This window comes from Pan paniscus, chromosome 13 (genome assembly GCF_029289425.2).
Source record: "Pan paniscus chromosome 13, NHGRI_mPanPan1-v2.0_pri, whole genome shotgun sequence".
Lineage (NCBI taxonomy): Eukaryota > Metazoa > Chordata > Mammalia > Primates > Hominidae > Pan > Pan paniscus.
Genome location: NC_073262.2, coordinates 33091814 through 33111359, shown reverse-complemented (window position 1 = coordinate 33111359; position 19546 = coordinate 33091814). Strand labels below are relative to the sequence as shown.

Sequence of the window (19546 nt, the reverse complement as noted above, 5' to 3'; positions counted from 1 at the left end):
GGAAAAAAAAACCTCCACAAATAATTAATTATATATAATTTTTCTGCTCTCAGATATACTTTAGGGCAGTTGTTTCAAGCTGTGTTCTATTGTGCCCTGGGAATTCTGAAAAGGTTCCCTGGAGGCTGCTGTGGGTTGGAGGGTAGGTAGGTGGCAACTGTTCAGGTGCCCTCATTTCCACCCAGCTTGAACAACACTAGTCAGGATTTTATCTAATTTATGTAGTGGGAATCACCAATAAAAAGTGAAAAATGTTTCTTGGCTTAAATAATATTTTGGAAGTTGAGTCTCCAGCAGCACCATCCTACATTCTCCCTCATTAACTGCCTTTTGTAGTAAAAAATCTATCTTACAAACTATGGTAATGAGTTCCTTGGTAACAAACCAGTCCATATTTTTTTGTTGTTGTACAGAAAAATGATTCTAGAAATTTTAAGGCTACTAATGTTATATGCATTACAAATAGACGTTAAAGTTAAAAAGAACACAGAAATTGGTGGTAATGAGTTCCTTGGTAACAAAGCATTTCATATTTTTTTGTTGTATAGAAATACGATTCTAGAAGATTTAAGGCTACTAATGTTATATGCATTACAAATAGATGTTAAAGTTAAAAAGAATACAGAAATTGGTGCTACAGTAAACTTGACATACATCAGTAAATTTTCTGAACCCCGTCTTTTTAAATGGTATAAAATTGCTAGTAAGTGAAGTTGTTTTTTAAAAAAGTAGTCTTTTAATTATTTTTGATATTTTTATCTCTATCAAGAATATAATTTTTACTAAAGTAATTCTGAAGCATTTTGGCTAAAAAATTCCTGACACCACAAGCAATAAAGTGTCTTAAACAAAAAACTTACATGAAAAATAGTAAAAAGAGAGAATTGCATTCACAAAGAAATTTAGAAAAGTATGAAATTGTACTAAAACATATACATATATAGATGAGTACAGTATTTGTTCACCTTTATAAATGCCAAAGACAAAAACTGAAAAACCACTTTTTTCCAACTTTTTCAGTGCTCTATTTATATGGATTGAAGCTATATACACACACACACAACCTGGGAATGTATTTCAAGAGTAGAGAAGTATTTAAAAACTTTTTCTTACTATTTTGTTCATAATAAACATCATGTACATTTCAAATTAAATATATCTTTTAACATTTTTGCTGGATTGTTAACTTATTAACCAAACAATTAGAGATCAGACTTTAGTAGTGCCTATTATTTGCAATTGTTCCTTTATCTTCATTTTAATTTGGCACATTTAGGAAAATTCCAAATTGACATTGAGGTTGCAACACCTCTTTCTTCACTCTGTGGGTGATTTTTGAAATGATTAACAACTAGTGTGGAATGAGAACCAATGAGACAGGACACACAGAGCAGATGTACACTCACAACAATTTGCAACAGCTACAGCATGCTAGCCGGTAAGCAGTCCTGCCTTCTTGAGTTTTCAAATTGTAATGGTTAATTAATTAATTATGTTATGTTCCATGCTGGTTATGTCCACTTACAAAAGATCATCCAGCTAGTCAGTAGATCATGGCTAAGGTAGCACATTCCTGATTTCCAGTGCTTTCCTAGAGAGTACATAGATTCCCATGAATCAAAATGCCATTAACTTCAGTAAATGCACATGTTTGGCAGTTGCATTTTGTTGAAGCAGTTTCTCATAATAATTAATATTCCATTCATTTTTCAAGTCTTTTTTTTTGGTATCAGTGCCGAATCCCAAGACTTAAAAAAATTCCACCTCCTCATAAATGCCATTTTCATCACTAGTATTCACTTTGTTTATATTGTAAAAATTTAATACAACATAAATGCAACATAGGGAATGCAATGTAGGGAAGGCTTCTGTCAATAACTAAGCAAGGCAGAATAAGAAAGGATAAACTAAGAACAATAAAAAAGAAAAGTAAATATGAGTACAGAGCCGTTGATCTCAGACCCATACTTTTGACATTCAAAACTCAGAATCTTGTCTATTGAAATAATAATTTATGAATCCATAATTTCATTCCCTTAAAAAAGAAAGTGCAGATGTTCGGTGACAGAAAGGAACCTCTTGTGGACCCTGCATTTATGTTAATATATGTTTTATCATGAAAAATTACCAGTGAAAGACTCCATCAGAGAGTCAGTTATTTAATTAAAATGAATCACGTGTTGTACAGTATAGTTTGACTGCAGACATACATGATATGCTGGGGCAATATTAATAGACTGAGTTAGCTACTTTCCTAATCGCTAACAAGTTTCCTAATGCTTCATAAAGACTATGCCCTAAAAGATAAAATAAATAGCACTTATTCCTAGTTATTGTAAAACTGGACACTTCATTTCTATTTCTATGAGGTCCATCCTATGACACACAAATCAGAACCACAGGGAACCAACGTGGTCTCAGACCACAGGGAACGAATAGTGTAATGACATTCCACTTAGCTAAATTTAGATCTGGTTATGTCATAATATCAATGAAAAGGGAAAATAAATAGTTCAAGACAAATAGATCATTAATTATTCCAAAGATTAAGAAAAATATCTTGAAAAAGAAAACATTCTTATAATATGTCTTTCATAGGCAGTCCATTGATAATAATAAAATTTTTTGAATAAGGTTTTTAAGAGATCATTTACTTGCCTACCATTTTTGATGCTATCAGCTGCCTTGTTAAAAAGGATAAATTACATTTTGGTTGACTCCTCTGCTTGTTACAGCAAGTCATTCTTTTATTTCATGGTTGTACATTACACATTGTGAAAAAAACATTCCTTTTTTCTCTATTCATAGTCAAGTATCTTTTTGCTGATTAAAATAGCTTCATATTGCATGCTTAATGAAATCGCTAAATACTTGTTTTAAATCACAATTTTGCTTTTCTAAAATAGTGTTATGTTCTTCATTCTAAAAGACCATCTGCTTTCAAATGACAATGGGTTTTATGAGTAACGCTAAGGAGAAACAGTTATTACACTTAAACACATTTTTGCTGGAATAAAGGGTAACAGTCTACTACTACTTAAACACATTGAACACTTTTGTATAGTGCCTAAAGGCTAAACATGTCATTACTAGAATGAGAGTTTCTATAACAGATTTATCTGGTCCCAGGTTCCAAGGTTAAGTGGCATAAGCCCAACACTTTAAAAAAGAAGGGTAATAGATTATAATTTAAAAATCACTCAAAGTTATCAGAATTATTTTTATACAAAAATTAATGCTGCCAAATTTCCAAATTGTACTATCATTTGCTTTTTCATTAGAGCGAATAGCATATGAAAACTCTTTCCAATATATAATTACTATTTTTATGGCAAATAAACAACTTGTTAAAATATCGCTATTGATATTAAAAATATTTCATCATTTATTTTACGAAACTTTAAATTCTTCACTTCATATTTGTTTTAACATGTATCCGTTAAAATTAAATTAAAATCTGAGGCACTTCTTTGGAATCTAAATGCATTTCCCTTCTTTTTTCTCTTCATTTTCTTTTTTATCTGTACATAGAGAGGAGTTTTTATCCTTACTTATTCCAATTATGTTGTAATATTATCGAAACTGAACTTGTTAACTAAGCAGTTTTGGTTTCCTTTTTATAAGTAATGGATCTAATTGTGGGAGCTAAAAGTTAAGACAAAATAACACAATAAATTTAAAAACAATAAAATGCATTGAAAGCAAGCATATTATTAATACTATTGGAATTAGGTCATCTAATCATCAGCCTTTTTAAAATTCCCATCCTTAGAAGGAATATTTTAGTCTAGAAAGAAAGTAACTTTTCCTCCCACATCTTGAATGTGGGCATGACACTCATGAATGGGTTTTGACTTTGATAGAAGTCTCTATGAGAGGACATGGCTAATGAAAACTCTTCCCCTTTGCATCTTCACATTTTTGCAGTAAGTAAACAGGAAATTATTGATTATTTTTGATATCAGGAGAGGCTTATTATTATATCAAGACAAATGCCTCACATTTTGTAAAACCTAAATCCCTCTTACAAATCACCTTATTACAAATCTCAAGCTAAATAAAATACCAGGTGAAGCTCTTTTGCTGTCAGACCTGATTAAAATCTGTTCAGATTGAAAGGCTCCAGTTCCTGGCAAAATCTACCTCAAGCAACTCTTCAGATATGAGTTTCTACAAATGAGCATAAATAATAAAAGAAAAATAACTGATATACTATTTCTTAAAATTACAGATAAGTACTTTGATCACCATATGTGATATATATAAGAACATGTATATTTTATGATACATAAGATATTTAGGGTATGGTGCTAATGAGAGCCTTCTATTCTCCATACATAACAGACTTTTTTTACACCTTTCCAGTAACTTCAAAAATATTTTAATAAAGTATATAATTGATGTCTTATAGTTCCACAGTACGAACGAAATAAAGTCCTATGACCAAAGTCAAAAGAATAATTCTTAAAACTGTCCTCAGGAAATTATATGTCAAAAATGTCATCAGATTGTTTTTAAAGTGTAAGGAACATTGCATTTTGGGACAGGTACACACAACTATATTGGGGTAGTATTATTTTTATCAGAGCTTGGAAATATTCTCTTTAAGGTCCATCAGTATTTCTATCACAGATTTGCCTCGTGGTGAAAATAATGGAGTTGTAAAAGTATTGAAAATGAGACCTTGAGTTAAATGTAAATTGTATTAATTGATTTTCAAGAGATTATTTTTTAGGTTGTTGAGAAGTAAAAGAAAAGCTAATTGATCTACAGTGTTTTCTTGAGTGTTGTTTATAAGTTTAAAAGAGTCTGAAAGACTATTTGGCAAGCACCGTAGTACGATCTAATGGTTTTATGCCCAGTTATTTATCCCTTATATTAGGATATCTTTCTGTAAGTTAAGCAAGGTGAGTACCATTTATACTTTTCTTTATGCTGATCATAATCTCCTAGTCTCCATGCTATCACATGAAAAATCCACACATATATCAAGTAACCAGATAATTTTCTTTATAGAAAAATATTATGTTGTGTGTACATGCATGTGTGTGTTTGCACATGCGTGAGTGTGCACAGCAGCCCTTGAGGGAAGATGGAAGCAAAGGCCAAAGTTAGTGTAGGGATACACATCTACATTAATTTTAAGTTTAGAAATTTAGTTACAAATTATTATTTCAGAGTCCACGTTTGTGGTGATTCCACTGTTATTATTTTGATAAATAATGACAGGCAGTCAGTACAAAAAAGGTTTAAAACTATATTACTGGGTGGCACATGTACAAATTGGAAAGAACAGAAAAGAAGATGTAAGCCAAGGGGATGTCAATTCCAGTCACGGTTCTGATGTTTATTAACTATGTGTCCTTAAGCCTGTTGCTTTACCTTACTGCACTAGTATTTTATTTTTATTTTTTCTTCTGGCATGTATGCAGGCTGAACCAGTTTTAATTCATTGCATCTAAAAGTGCCCAGTAAATCAACTTTTCACTATCAAGAAATAGAGAATGAAAACTAGGAGCAAATATATATATATATATATATATATATATATATATATATATCTTTAAGCAAAATTTAACATGAACCTGGCCATCTGAATCTTGATCACAAAGGATGCAACTCACAGTGGGTTGCAGAGGTACAGTTTATTCATGGGTTAAATCTTAAACACAAGCCAATCTCAGCTACTTAATAGTATATTATTGATAGCCAATCCAATTACTGTGATTCCTTGAGCCTAGAACACATATCTAATTTGTTAAATCAGTTTTTGAGGAATAACAAATTCTCTCACTCTGTCAAATATCAGTCAATCCCCAAAAGTTTAAAACAAATGCCAAACTTACTATATACTTTTATTTCTATTTATCAATGAAAGAAATACTTAAAGATTACTAGAAAAATAGTTGTGGTAATGCCAACCCAATTACATGGTTCCAATCGGAGTGCAGAAATTCAACATTCATACCTTCAAGAATCCACTTACCTTGAAGGTAAACTATTTGCACACACATATCCATCACTACAGCAATGAAGGTATCATTAATATCTTGTTAAATTTATAAACCGCTTTCTGGTTTAGGATTGTAAGAATGTATCTAATCTGCCTTGCCTCAATTTGGATGCTATTATAGGCAGGCTCTTTTAAAAAAAAAACTAGGACCAGTATGGATTTCTTTTTTCTTTCTTTTATTCTTTACCTTCAATTTCAATCTGAACATAGAGATAGCATTTTATTCTTTTTTTTTTTTTTTTTTTTTTTTGGCTTTGTATGACATGTGAAAAGATTCCAGTAGGAATGCAGAGTCATCAATACTCAATTTGGCTGAAATCCTGACAGTTGTCAACATAACAGAGACGGCTATATTATAGGTTCCTCTACTTGCAAACATTTTCTCTTGCATTTGCAGTTGTAAAGCAGATTCAAATATTTTCTTTCACTATCATCAAAGAGTAGGGCCTTACATAACAACCATCTTTGGGAGGAATTTTTTTGTGTGTGTGAAATGAAACCTTCTTCAGGGTCTACTTTCCCTTTTGAAATACTACATTCAATTGTTTCATTGCTGAACCAATTAAATATATACACAAAAAACTTGTTGACAGTAGTAAAAGAAAGATTGGATGAAAAAATTCTAAAAGGTAGACTGTCCGTGTCTCGAGGAGTTTTTTCCTATTTATGTGAAGAAAGTTCACAAAACAATTGTGTAAATTTCTTAAAGTATGTTGGATATAATTCTGTGACTCATGAATTCTATAAAGAAGGTACCTAGTCGAATAAACTTCCAGTTAAAGTTTAACTTTGAAAATAATCATATATATATATAAAACTATATATATCTTCAGGGAATTCAAGTGCTCTGCATCATATCTGAAACTGCCTATGGACTTATTTTTTAAATCTCAGGCAAAAAAAAAATGTATAGTCTGCTCACTGTATGCAGAACAATGGATGGAGACACAAAGAGAGGAAAAGATTGCTGTCCTTAAGGATTCTAACAGTGTCATGAGGGAAACAGAGTATTTGTTCCTTGAAACAGAAGTAACAGTTATTCTGTGTGTCATATTTAGCTAGACTAGGAAAATCCAATATAAAGTTTTGGGCATTGGAAAGGGAGGGTGAGTGACACAATTCAAAAAATGCAAAGTTCAAATTTCTCAGCCCCATTCTTCTTTTGGTATATATTTTCAAATTCACATAACATAAGGATATGCTCGATTCTAAGGTCTTAAGTTTTATTGTTTTCTAAGTCCTTTTCCTAATGGAAGAGTTAGAACCATACAAGACTCCTTCTATCTTGAACTACTTAGCTATAAGGTTTACAGCTATGCCTTATGTTCTGAAAAACATTTTGTTGTAATTTAATGTTGGTTACGAAGCTATTAAGCAGCATCAAACCAACCTATCTTTTGATTAAACACAATGAGGAAAGTGTACCATAACTTATGGCGTATTATTGGGAAAATATTTACCTGGTCAGAAAACAGCCAGAAAAACCTTGATTGTGTGATATTCTATAGGTAAATATCAATATCATAATAAACAAAAGAAAAACTGGAAAATATTCTGGATTAAAGAAGACTAGAAACCTATGACAATTATAGGCAATGCATTATCCTTGGTTGGATCCTGGATTCGGTAAAATAATTACAAATAATACTCTGGGGACAGTTGGAGAAGTTTGAATGTGAATTAGATATTATACAATATTATACCTATGTAAGGGTTATATAAGAATATGTATTGTTCCTAGAAAGATTTAGGTGTAAACACATCATGTCTGCATGTATTAAAATGGTTTGGCAAAAAACATGTATAAACATACAAATGTTTATGTATGTGAATATGACAAATATGTATTAGAGACAGATGAAGAAAAAATGCAACAAAATGTAATGATTGATAAATTCAGTGTATACAGGTGTTTATCATACTATTCTTCTGATTTTTCTGTCAGCTTAAAGTTCACAATGAAAAGCAGAGGGAGCAAATTCAACTTTTAAAACAAGTAACAAGTAATCTTTATGAGATAAGCTGGTGACTAAAGATGTCTTAGAATATATTTTAAAGGTCAGGCACGGTGGCTCACGCCTATAATCCCAGCACTTTTGGGGGGCCGAGGCAGGTGGATCAGGCAGTCAAGAGATTGAGACCATCCTGGCCAACATGGTGAAACCCCGTCTCTACTAAAAATACAAAAATTAGCTGGGCGTGGTGGTGGGTGCCTATAGTCCCAGCTACTCGGGAGGCTGAGGCAGGAAGATCACTTGAACACGGGAGGTAGACGTTGCAGGGAGCCGAGATGGTGCCACTGCACTCCAGCCTGGCAAAAGAGTAAGACTCTGTCTCAAAAAAAAAAAAAAAAAAAAAAAGAATATATTTTAAAAAGCAAAATTATCTTGTGTGTTATGGGCTGAATTGGTCCTCCCAAAATTCATATGCGGAAGTCCTAAACTTCAGTACCTCAGAATGTGGCTGTATTTCAAGATAGGGTTTTAAGGAGGTAATTACGGTAAAATGAGGTTTTATGGGTGGGCCCTAATCCAATATGACTGGTGTCCTTATGAGAAGATGAGACTAGGACACAGATACACTCAGAGGGATAACCCTGTGAAGACACTAGACGAAGACAGCCACCTGCAAGCCAAGGAGAAAGGCCAAAGAATGAAACCAACCCTACCGAGACCTTGATTTCAGAATTCCAGCCTCCAGAACTACAAGGATATAAATGAGTTTTGTTTAAGCCACCCAGTCTGTGGTGTTTTTTTAAGGCAGCCCGCGCAGATGAATACACTATGTTAGTTGGAATTCTAATGTCTCCCAATGACCCTCACCCTTGTCTAACCCTCTCTCTTTTGAAAGTGGGTAGAAACTGTGAGTATAATGTGATATCATTCTTAAGATTATATCACATTCCATGACAAAAGGGAGATAGCTAAGTGTTCTAGTCACATGATGTCTTTAAAGACAGAGTGTTTTCCCCATTTGGCCACAGAAGCGGAAGCCAGGGATTTGAATCATGAAACGTGAGGGGGTTTTGACACACCACTGCTTGGTTTGAAAATGGAGGGGTTGCACGCCAAGACATGTAGATTGCTTTTAATTGTTGAGCGTGGCTGCAGCTGACAACCAGAAAGAAAATGTGTCCTTGGTCCTAAAACCACAAGAAACTGAATTCAGCCAAGACCCTAAATAAACTTGGAAGCTGATTCTTCCTCACACCCTCTCGATAAGTCCCTAGCCTGAGGGAGTCCTTGATCTCAGCCTTGTGAGGCCTTATGGATCCTCACTTCTGAACCCTCCTCACTTCCGAACCACAAAACTGAGAGATAATAAATGGGTTTCAACATGTTAAATTTGTGGTAATCCAGAATCTTCACTGTTACGTTTAACAATCTGTTTTTAAAGAGTGTGTCTGTGTGTGTGTGTGTGTGTGTGTGTGTGTATGACAGAGAGAGAGGCTAAGATAATGTTATACTTTTTTTCCAGATTAATTTGTTTATATACACACAAACTTCATATGCATATGTATATAAAATTAACCTATATAAATTATACATTTATTACCACAGTAACATATATACTCTTATGATCATATCCTTTCTAATTGGAAAATAAACAATTTAAATCTTCTCTCCAATTATTACTACATCTCTCTTTCATCTTTGGCATATTTATCTTATTATTCCCAATATCAACCACAGGCCCTGTCATATAGTAGTCACTCAATTAAAATCTGTTGTGTCTAAAATGAATGGCTGAACATACATACATCTGGATAGCATACATACATGAGGTTGTATGGCATCATGGAAAGCAAGTTGACTTGAGTGCAATGTGACACAGGCATGAATGACAATCTTGCTCCACTAAGCATCAAGATGTTGACCTTGGTAATCCCTTGAACTCCAGGCTGTATAGCATGCTGCAGTGTTCACTTGTAGCTCTATCACTTAATTACTTTAAGTAAATTTCCTTTTGCTTTATTTCTATCCCCTGTAAAAGGGGACCATGAATACTATCATAAGTAGGGCCACCAATCTCCTATTGCATCTTCATGCAAATTAGAAAATATTGCCTCCTCTTCAAGATAATTTATTTCCATTTGTGAGAAAATATATACACCCATGCTATGTGCAATATTTATGTCATTCCAGTACCTTGGATAACCTGAGCAACTGTACCTGACACTCTGCTCAGGGTTTTTGTCAGGATCAAAGGAGATAATCCATGTAACCTTCACAGCACAGCATCTGGCACATATGAATCATTCATTCATGTCAGTAATCATCATGAATCTTTATCATAAACATCATCTTCTTTATCATGGAAAGAATAGCATTTAACCAGAATAGATAAAGTGAGAAAAAAACTAGCATAGGTTAAAGCTATGGCACATGAAAGGCATGGAATAAATTGTTGCTTTTATGTGCTCAGAAGCACCTTGATGCAGTAGTCCCCCAATAAATAGCTGCTGATTGATTGGTTTCTAGTTTTTGTAAATAAAAAGCATTTATATGTTATGAGAAATGTAGTTCAATGACAAAATATTTTTCACCATTTAAGTGAAAATGAATAATGTATCATTTATTTCAAAATTGAATTGCCTAACGTGCACATTTGAAAGCAAAATGTAACAAAATTCTGCAAAAGCCCTTGTGGAGAAAGAAACATTTCTTTTTACTGTCAAATTACATAGACTTTATTGCCTAACCCAATGATCGATTCAGAATTGAAAATTACAATAATCTAATATAGATTATAACCCAATATAGTATATTAATTATATGCATGTTTGGACGTATGCATCTGTTATACATTTCTACTGTTTTCCTCAGAAAATAATGGTACTTAGGTCAAGTATACAAGTTTGTTTATATATGCATGCATGTGTGTGTTTCTATATATTTTAGAGACAAGATCTTGCTCTATCACCCAGGCTGGAGGGCAGTGGCTCAATCATGGCTCACTGCAGCCTTGAGTTCTTGGGTTCAAGTAATCCTCTTGCCTTGGCTTCCTTAAACACTGGGATTACAGGGTTGAACCACTGCAGCTGGCCTGTTTTTTGTGTTGTAACGAGATAGCTTTGCAAAGATAGCCATTATTTGCACTTCCATCTGCATGTGCTAGATCACCAGGAGGACAGGTCTCAGACAAACCTACTTTTGAAAAGTTTGGAGCAACCCATCATCTATCAATACTTGAAAAAGACATATATTTGCAGTATAGAATTTTTCAGTGGATTTTCAATGAGAAGTGCTTTTTCATTTGCATAGTAACTCTGTATAATTACATTAGGTGTTCTTAAAGGTTTGTAACTACCTTTACCCCACCAGAAACTGGTGATTTCATTTCACATTTCTTTAACAGGCTTATAATGTCTATAACATTAGTACTCTAGAATTTAGTAATATTTAGTATGTATCTTCAAGAAAAATTTAAGAAATTTTTAATTGCTGGATTTTTCTTATACTGGTATTAAAATACATCAACTTTTAATAGATATATATTAAGATGTGGAATTTGTCTGGTAGGGCTGCCATAACAAAATACCATACACTAGATGGCTTAAGCAACAGAAATTTATTTTCCTACAGTTCTGGGGGCCATAAGTCCAAGATCAAGAAATCTACAAGGTTGGTTTCCTCTGAGGCCTCTTTTGTTTGCTTGTAAATGGCCACCTCCTTGCTAAATTCATGCTGAATTCTAAGATGAGTATTTTGTACTAACAATTACTTTTCTGTTGGCAACCCAGTCAGAGGTGTTGGGAAGTGTTTTTGCTTTCTTCTTTGCTGCTGGGTACCGAGGAAAATGTGTCTCAGTTTGAGGGATTCTCCTCTCTTGTATCTGATCTTTCAGGGTTGACCAGTGAACAGTATGAGCATACTCTTTCCCTCCCAAGGTATCTTTCTTCAGTACAAAAATAGAAACTATGAGGTTTGGATCCCTCCTACCCAAGCCCTTCTTCACCTATCTTTGCCTGAACTTCTCTCCTTTGAGAGAAATTTCTGCCATCCTGAAAATCAGAAAAGCTAATATTATGAAGTTTTTAGAAAAACAAACAAACAAACAAACAAACAAACAAACAAAACCCAAAGTCAGTTATATTGCCTGAACTTCAACAGGGCCAATATAGCAATTAGTAAACTGATGAGATGCTTTGTCCTACTGAAAATTCCATAGGCAGAGAATAGAGGTATTTCAGGGTAGAATGATGGAAGACATGGGAAGAGGGACAGAGAAAAAAAGGCATCACCATTAAAAATAAGTTCTTAGAACACAACATCCTTTAGTGCTTCATTTAGCAAAATATGTCATTTTAGAAGCACTTCTGAGTGAAAGTCAAATGTAAATTTTATACACTGACTATAAAGAATAAAGCGTCCTCCGGGAAGAAATGTGCTCACCCATGAAAGGTAAGAAGCCTTCATCCACAACCCCAAATGCTAGATTAGTTGTAGATAAATGATGGATTGAATAGTTTCTGGGAAGACTCCTTGCTCAGCCTTCAGCTTTGTCCCTGTAGAGTCCTGCAAGATCGTTTGTTTACAGTACATCATCTTTTAAGCCAAGGAGATTTCACCAGTTGTTTCCAGAATTCCTGTATTTCATTTCACCCCTGCTATTTTACCTCATTTCAAAGTTTTCATTCCCCATAGTTTATAGCCCCGCCTGAGGGACATGTGTCCCCTTTTATTCTGTGACCTGTGGTCTTGGATCAGGAGACCGAAAAGCACTGACTTCTTGAGTGAAAAGGTGAGACTTTTGTCATTGCTGAGCTCGTGTGCCTGTGTGAATTGTACTTCCATCACCTATGCCTGCAATCAACCTTTTTTTTTTTTTTTTAATTGTAGAGGCAGACTCTCAGAGACCCATTAGTGCATTGTGAGGGCAGAATGAGGAGAAATGTCACCCCCTACTCTGACCCCACTGTACTGGGCAAATGTACCAGTGTTAGGCCCTTTCAATTCACAATTACACTGATCCCCACCTTCCTATCCCCCCTGCATATCAACTCTTAAGTGGGAGTCTTTTTATTATTAAAGAAGGGTCAATGCTTTTTGGCCTCTCTACTGCTGAAGAGAGGAGTCTCAGAATAAAATGAAGAACAAAACAAAAAGAATTGAAAGAGACATAAACTGTCCTCATGGGTCTCATATGCTTTCCCTTTAATCTGTAAGATCATTTCAGCTTTTCTACCTAACGAAAAGCTTAGCTTTGTGACTCTCATATATTAGCTCATTGCAAAGTGACCTCTAAATCACCATTACTTAGAAACACGGACCATACTTCTATCTGTTTTATAGTTCCTATAGTCTACTTTCAGTGCCTTATTCTACTATATAATTTTAAAGGGCAGTGTCTGTTTGCTAATAACCTCCCACCTGAATTCTATTTTATTTCTCTGACCTATGTCAAAGATAGAAAGTTCAGAAGGAAATTATAAAAGGATTTCTATCTTATATCCAAGGGGGAAGGTCAGTGTATGAATATAAGAAGTTCATTAAAATCCTACTACCTAAATAAAGTTTAAAATTTCACAACAACGGAAACATAATAGAATCATTGGTCAATTCATGCAGATTCACATCTCACCTAATGACTTATAGACATTTTCATTTTTCATAGATGCTTCTCTTCCTAGTACCCAAGGGACTTGTTCTTTTTATTGCATTGTTCAATTAGAACTGATCACTCCCAAAGCCAGTGTGAAACAACCCTTTTGGGATGGCCTTCCATGATTTTCAAATGACAATGTATTTTTAAATTAGGTAGCCTGAAGGATTCTTTTAGGAATTGGATCCTGCTTTATCTCAGTATTTCAAAAAAGGAGGGCAAGTTCAAAGAAATGTATACTCTGCTTTCCCTAACAAGAGCTAACATAGAAGCGGAGAGAAGGATTATAAACTCAACTTCTTTATTTTTTAAAAATGAGATATTATCTACATTTCAGGACTTCAGTGTCAATTAATATTTTTGACTATTGTATTTTTAATACATGTATTTCAAATTTAGTCAATTATTCAACATCAAGGTTTTTGGAAGAGTTCCTAGTAAAAGTCACCTGCCCCCAAATAATTTCTATACCAAATGTATCCCAGTGTTTGAATTTAATATATCTGATCATTAAAAATTATTTATAACTTAACTTGAATTAGCATATGTAGATTAAACCTCTTCCCAGCCATGTCCTTAGGGAACAGAACTGACTTTCAGTTAGGTTTTGAGCAAGAATGAGAGAGGATCGACCGAGAGGGGGCAGTTGGATTGTGTATCAGAAGAACTTCAAGGTAAGGTGCATCATTGGTGCTCTGGGCATCTGGAAGGCAGATGGGGTATAGAGTGGAGAAGGAATGTTACTATGGAATAGGCACTTATTCTGAGCACTTTACTGTGAGGCAGGTACTATCATTTCCATTGTACAGATGGGATAATGAAGGCACAATATGGTTAAATTAGTTGTCCAAGAGCAAAGATATTCGTGGAAAAACTGAGCCTTGGAGCCAAGCAGTTGCTGTGATCATGCACTGTGCATACCATCTCCTATGCAGCAGAAGCCAAGGAGGAGAGTGAAGGGACACTGTGGTACATACTACCAAGTTCCTTTGCCTGCCCAATATCTCTTCTCCCCTTTTCTTTACTAGCAGAACCCCAAATATTGTTTTGGAAAGCAAAAGGTCTTGTTGACAATACTCATTGCCCCATGCCCCATATAACCCATTCTGGTGAAGGAGATCTACTGCATTTGCTTTCTGTGCAATTTATCCTTTTCCTAACAGAGAGGCTCAACTGGCATTTGCCTTTTCCCTTTACTCTTTTCCTTCTGGTTTTCCAAAATGAGGTTATCTACTAGGAGAGAAGCAGCCATACTGTGGATATGGGACTGAGTAAGGAAAGATAGAAGAAGCCTGTTGTCATTCTGAATCTGTCATAGCAGTTCTGAATTATCCACTTTTGCAACTTTTTATGAAGAAAGAAAACCCCTATTCAGTTAAGTCACTGTTCCTATAACATGCAGTCAAATGCAATCCTAACCAATAAGGAAGTATGAAAAAATAGAAGGAAACAAAACCCAGCATATGTAGACTACACCATATTGCATCAGTCTGGCACCATGACTGGTAGATGCAAACAAAACTCTGTGCTTCATGCATTCATTGTGTGAGGTTATGCTGTTCCATGGAGCAGCAGTGCCTGAGCACAGACCTGCCTCAACTGTATAGCAGATATATTTCAGCTACGCTACTACAACAAAGATTTGGCAAATTATATAGCCTGCTGGCCAAATCTGACCTGTGGCCTATTACCGTACAGACTGTAAGCTGAGAGATTTTGTTTTCTTCCTCCCTTTTAAAGGTTTTCAAAACAAACTGAAAAAACAAATAAAAACAAAGAATATGCAGCAGAGATCGTATGGGCCTTTAAAGCCTAAATATTTACTATCTGGTCTTTACAGAAAAAGCATGCTGACCCTTGTAGAAGGACAGGACAGAGAAGAGTCCAGCTTGCAAATATTGCTTAGGACATTTTTATTCTCCTTTGTTGGTCAATGAGTCATTATGCCCAAAACATGATCTGTGACTGAAGAACTCACTCAATGATTCTGTGAAGGGGAATGGGCAGGAAGTAGGGAAGAAGTTTGAATAGCATGGCTAATACCTTCGTTTCTGAAAAAGAAATAATCTAGTTTTAAGTATAATGATGTCAGATTTCTGGAAAATATCATACATCAGCTGGAGCCAAGTGTTGAAAAGGAAGTATCATTAAGCATTCCACAGAAAATTCTAGAAGGAATTAAATCTTGAATACCTCAGAATAAAAGTGCCTTTCAAGAAGACGTTCCTGCTACAGGTGGTACCAAGCTTTCATTCTCTAAATAAACACTTCCACTATTTATTTTCATTCTCATCACATGCTATGCTAACAACACTGGGTTGAAAGCTATGAGTAGAAAGATGGTGATTTCCCTGATTTTCTATTCTCATTGCCTCATAGAGCCTAAAACTGGTGTTAGTCTTTATTTAGACACTTGAAAAATTATTTTAAATAATATGCAGAAATAAAGGCTTTCATTTTTATGACTAAAAGTCCTTACCATATACAATGGTAAGATTATAAATTATTAAAATTTTCCAATTGTGTATTTTAGATAATTCTTCCCAACATGAAATCAGCTTATTTGTAAGTCAACCTCACACAACAGTTTTCTATGTGTATTGGTATCACTAAATTTTAACTCCTGCTTCATGAATACTAGAGAATACCCTAGATCCTGGGCACAAACACACACAGAAGAGAAGGAAAATATGGACTCGATAAACTTTCAGATTTCTAAGTATCTAAATTTTATTTGGTTTCCAGGATTTCTTATTGTTCTGTACATATGTTTTCCTTCTAAAGCATTTTATAAGTAAGGCTTTTCTTCTTCCCAAACAATATCCATTTAATTCCTGTTAGAATTTTGTCACTTCAGAGATTTCACAGTGTCACAATAAATTCTATGCTAGAGTGGTCTTTCTATCATTTTAAAGCTAAGTGGATTTCAGAAAAAAATAACTATTGCATCGGCTGTTTTTATCTAATATTTTGTAGATACAACATACTTTGTCTTCAAAGCAAAGATGTTAACATACTTTTGTTCATATACTGAGCACAAATTATCCTTCCTAAGAATCAGTCTCCAAGGTTTTCCGTTGTTAATATTTATCTTTCATATCGAATGTATACATTCTTATAAAATTATGCAATTATTTTATGTAGATTAGTGATGACTGCATGTGAATATCATAAAACAACACATTACAAAGTACTGTGATTACAGAAAATGATAATGGTGAACATCTGGATTGAGAAATTTAAATCTGGCAAAGACTGATATTTTCATAACGCTTTTTTTCTATGCATGTCCAAATTTCAATTGGTATTGACGGAAACCATTTATAGGGAACAAGCCAATTAAATATAAATCTAAATATCTTGAACAGATTAAATGAATAAAACAGGTACAAAAGATAGTTATTTCTCTGTCTTTGTTATGTGGCTGATTAATAAAGAGCAGTTTCAGTGTTGCCTTTAAGGATATTGAGCAATTTTAATGTTACAGGATAAAATATGAACGGCCAAAGTGAAGAAACATTTTAATTTTGAATCCATCAAATGTTATTGGAGAGGAAAGGACTGTATATTTAAACAACTGCCAAGAATATCTTGAGCAGCTATAAATTTTATTTTACAAACTAAGTAAGCAGAATATCAATCTCTATTTTTAATTAACTGACACGCAATTTCCAATTTGAGGCCTCCATCTGCTAAAAGCCCCTAAACTCTGCGAACTGAAGGACCAAATTCAAGGTGGTATGTACCTTATGGGCAGGGTGGCTATTCAAATATTTAACAGCATTGCAGTGGAGACTTCGACCATTTTGAGTAGATGCCTAATCAATCAGGGTGAATACTGGTCGGTGCATACAGGCCTGGTACACTGGTGTGGGCCTTCTGGGTATCTGCCATGTTTCTAGAGACATGGAGTGGACATAGGAGGACGGCAGAATATTTGTCATCACCTACTTCGACATGCATTGAGAGGTCTCTTTTCTCTCTGGACTTTACCTACTGACTACACAGGTTACTAGTGCCCCATTTAGACACAAAATCTCTCCAGTCTGCTTCTCCACTGAGCTCCCTCTTGAGCACAAAGGGAACATCTTTGTTCATCATTCTTCACCAGCATGAAGGAGACTCCGGCCTAGATGTGCCATGCCACCATTTCTTCTCAACTACTATTGCATTGTGCCAGTCACACAGTTCTATGGTGTTTCCCCTCCACCCTGGCTTTCCTGAATATGAATTCTGCAAATCTGTGTCATGTCCTTGTTATTTTCTCCATCACAGAATTCACAGGAGGATCAGGGCAGAATGCAAGACCCTATTACCAAAATTAAAGAACCTGACTCTTACTCTGATTATGCTATGGAAGTCTTTCCTTGTAGCTAAAGAGGAGAGAATTTCTAGATACCACTTGAAAAGGGGAGGGCTAAAGCTTAAAAAGAGTTGGGATGTTGAAATATGGTCTCACTACTTGTATAATGTAGGGCCAAAGCATTTATTATTGTTGTTTTTCCACATTCCTATATTTCTTCATCCATATGCACAATATTGAGATTTATCTTCCCTTTTCAAACACATTTAAGATATAATTCACATGACATAATTCACCCATTTAAAATGTACATTCCCATGTTTAAAACATATCAACAGAGTTGTACAAGCATCATCATAATCTAATTTAAGAATATTTTTATAAACCCCCAAAAGACCGTATATTCAATAACAGTCATTCCTCATTCCCTTCCCTGTGTCCCACCCTACCTAGCCCCTGGCAACCCCTCTCCCACTTTCTATCTCTATAGATTTGCCTATTTTGCATCTTGTATAATATGAAGGGAATCGTAAAACGTGATCTTTTTTGATGAGCTTCTTCCCCTTAGCGTGTTTTCCAGGTTCATCCATGTTGTAGCATGTATGAGTACTTCATTCCGTTTCATTACCAAATAATATTCCTCTATATGGGTTTATCACAATTTATCCATTAGAATTTTTCCTATGAACCTTTTATTTTTAACTTATCTGCTGAGAACCTTGTCTATGCTATAAGGAATCTAGTAAAGAGTTTTGAAAGGTTTTCGGGAGTTAACTAGTGAAACTGGTGAAAATTAGAAATGTGGAAGTAAATGACTATAACCTCTTCCTGTGGAAAAAGTGATCGGCTCAAAATAAAGCGAAGCAATTCCTGCAAATATTCAAGTATTCACCTTTTGAGAAACCTTAAAAGGACGTCAAACATAAAGGAAATTAATAAGCATTTGCCTCTAACAGCAAGGTTTTCTTCAAAACTGTCTGCAAGACTTGTAAACGGAAAGATGAAAATGGAAAATGAAACCAATAATTGTTATTTCTACAATATCAAGTAATGAAGATGGATTTTTTTTTCACATTAGCTTCATACAACTATGTGGTTACTCTGGGGATGATATTGACATGTCAGCATACCTGGTTGCGTGAGGAGCACAGGTTGATATGAGAAATTCTAGAAATATCACTATCAATATTCAGGGGACTGTTCATACCCCTTATGGTAAGTGGGTATTAAAAAAAGTGGGCCATATTTAGCTATTGTCATATTATTATTTATAATTTGTTATAGTGGTATGTGTAATATGGAAAAAGCCTTCGGTGGATTCCAAGTTATAGTAGTACAACTATGATTAGGATTCATGTATACTAAGGGTTTCTGAATCTGATATTATAAAGACAAAGATCCTAACTCTATGAATGGATAAAGTTTCTATCTTCCAGTCTCAAAGGAAAATATGTTCAATTATTTGTGTACTGCCCTGAGATATTAATATAAATAACATGGGAACTAAAGCTTGATTTCTTCGATATTCCTTCTGTCTCAAAATGTGTGAGATAATTTATTGGGGAAGGTCTTTTCCCTTTTAGAGCTATATTTTAAATTTTCTCAAGTCATTTTTTTCTAGTGTT

At 34.5% G+C, this 19546-nt stretch overlaps 1 protein-coding gene across 3 annotated transcripts in view; it reads right to left on the bottom strand.

The window, feature by feature from the left end:
• LRP1B (LDL receptor related protein 1B) overlaps positions 1-19546 on the bottom strand; it is a 1910203-nt gene that overhangs the window by 1569324 nt on the left and 321333 nt on the right. The gene's annotated exons all lie outside the window — the stretch shown is intronic.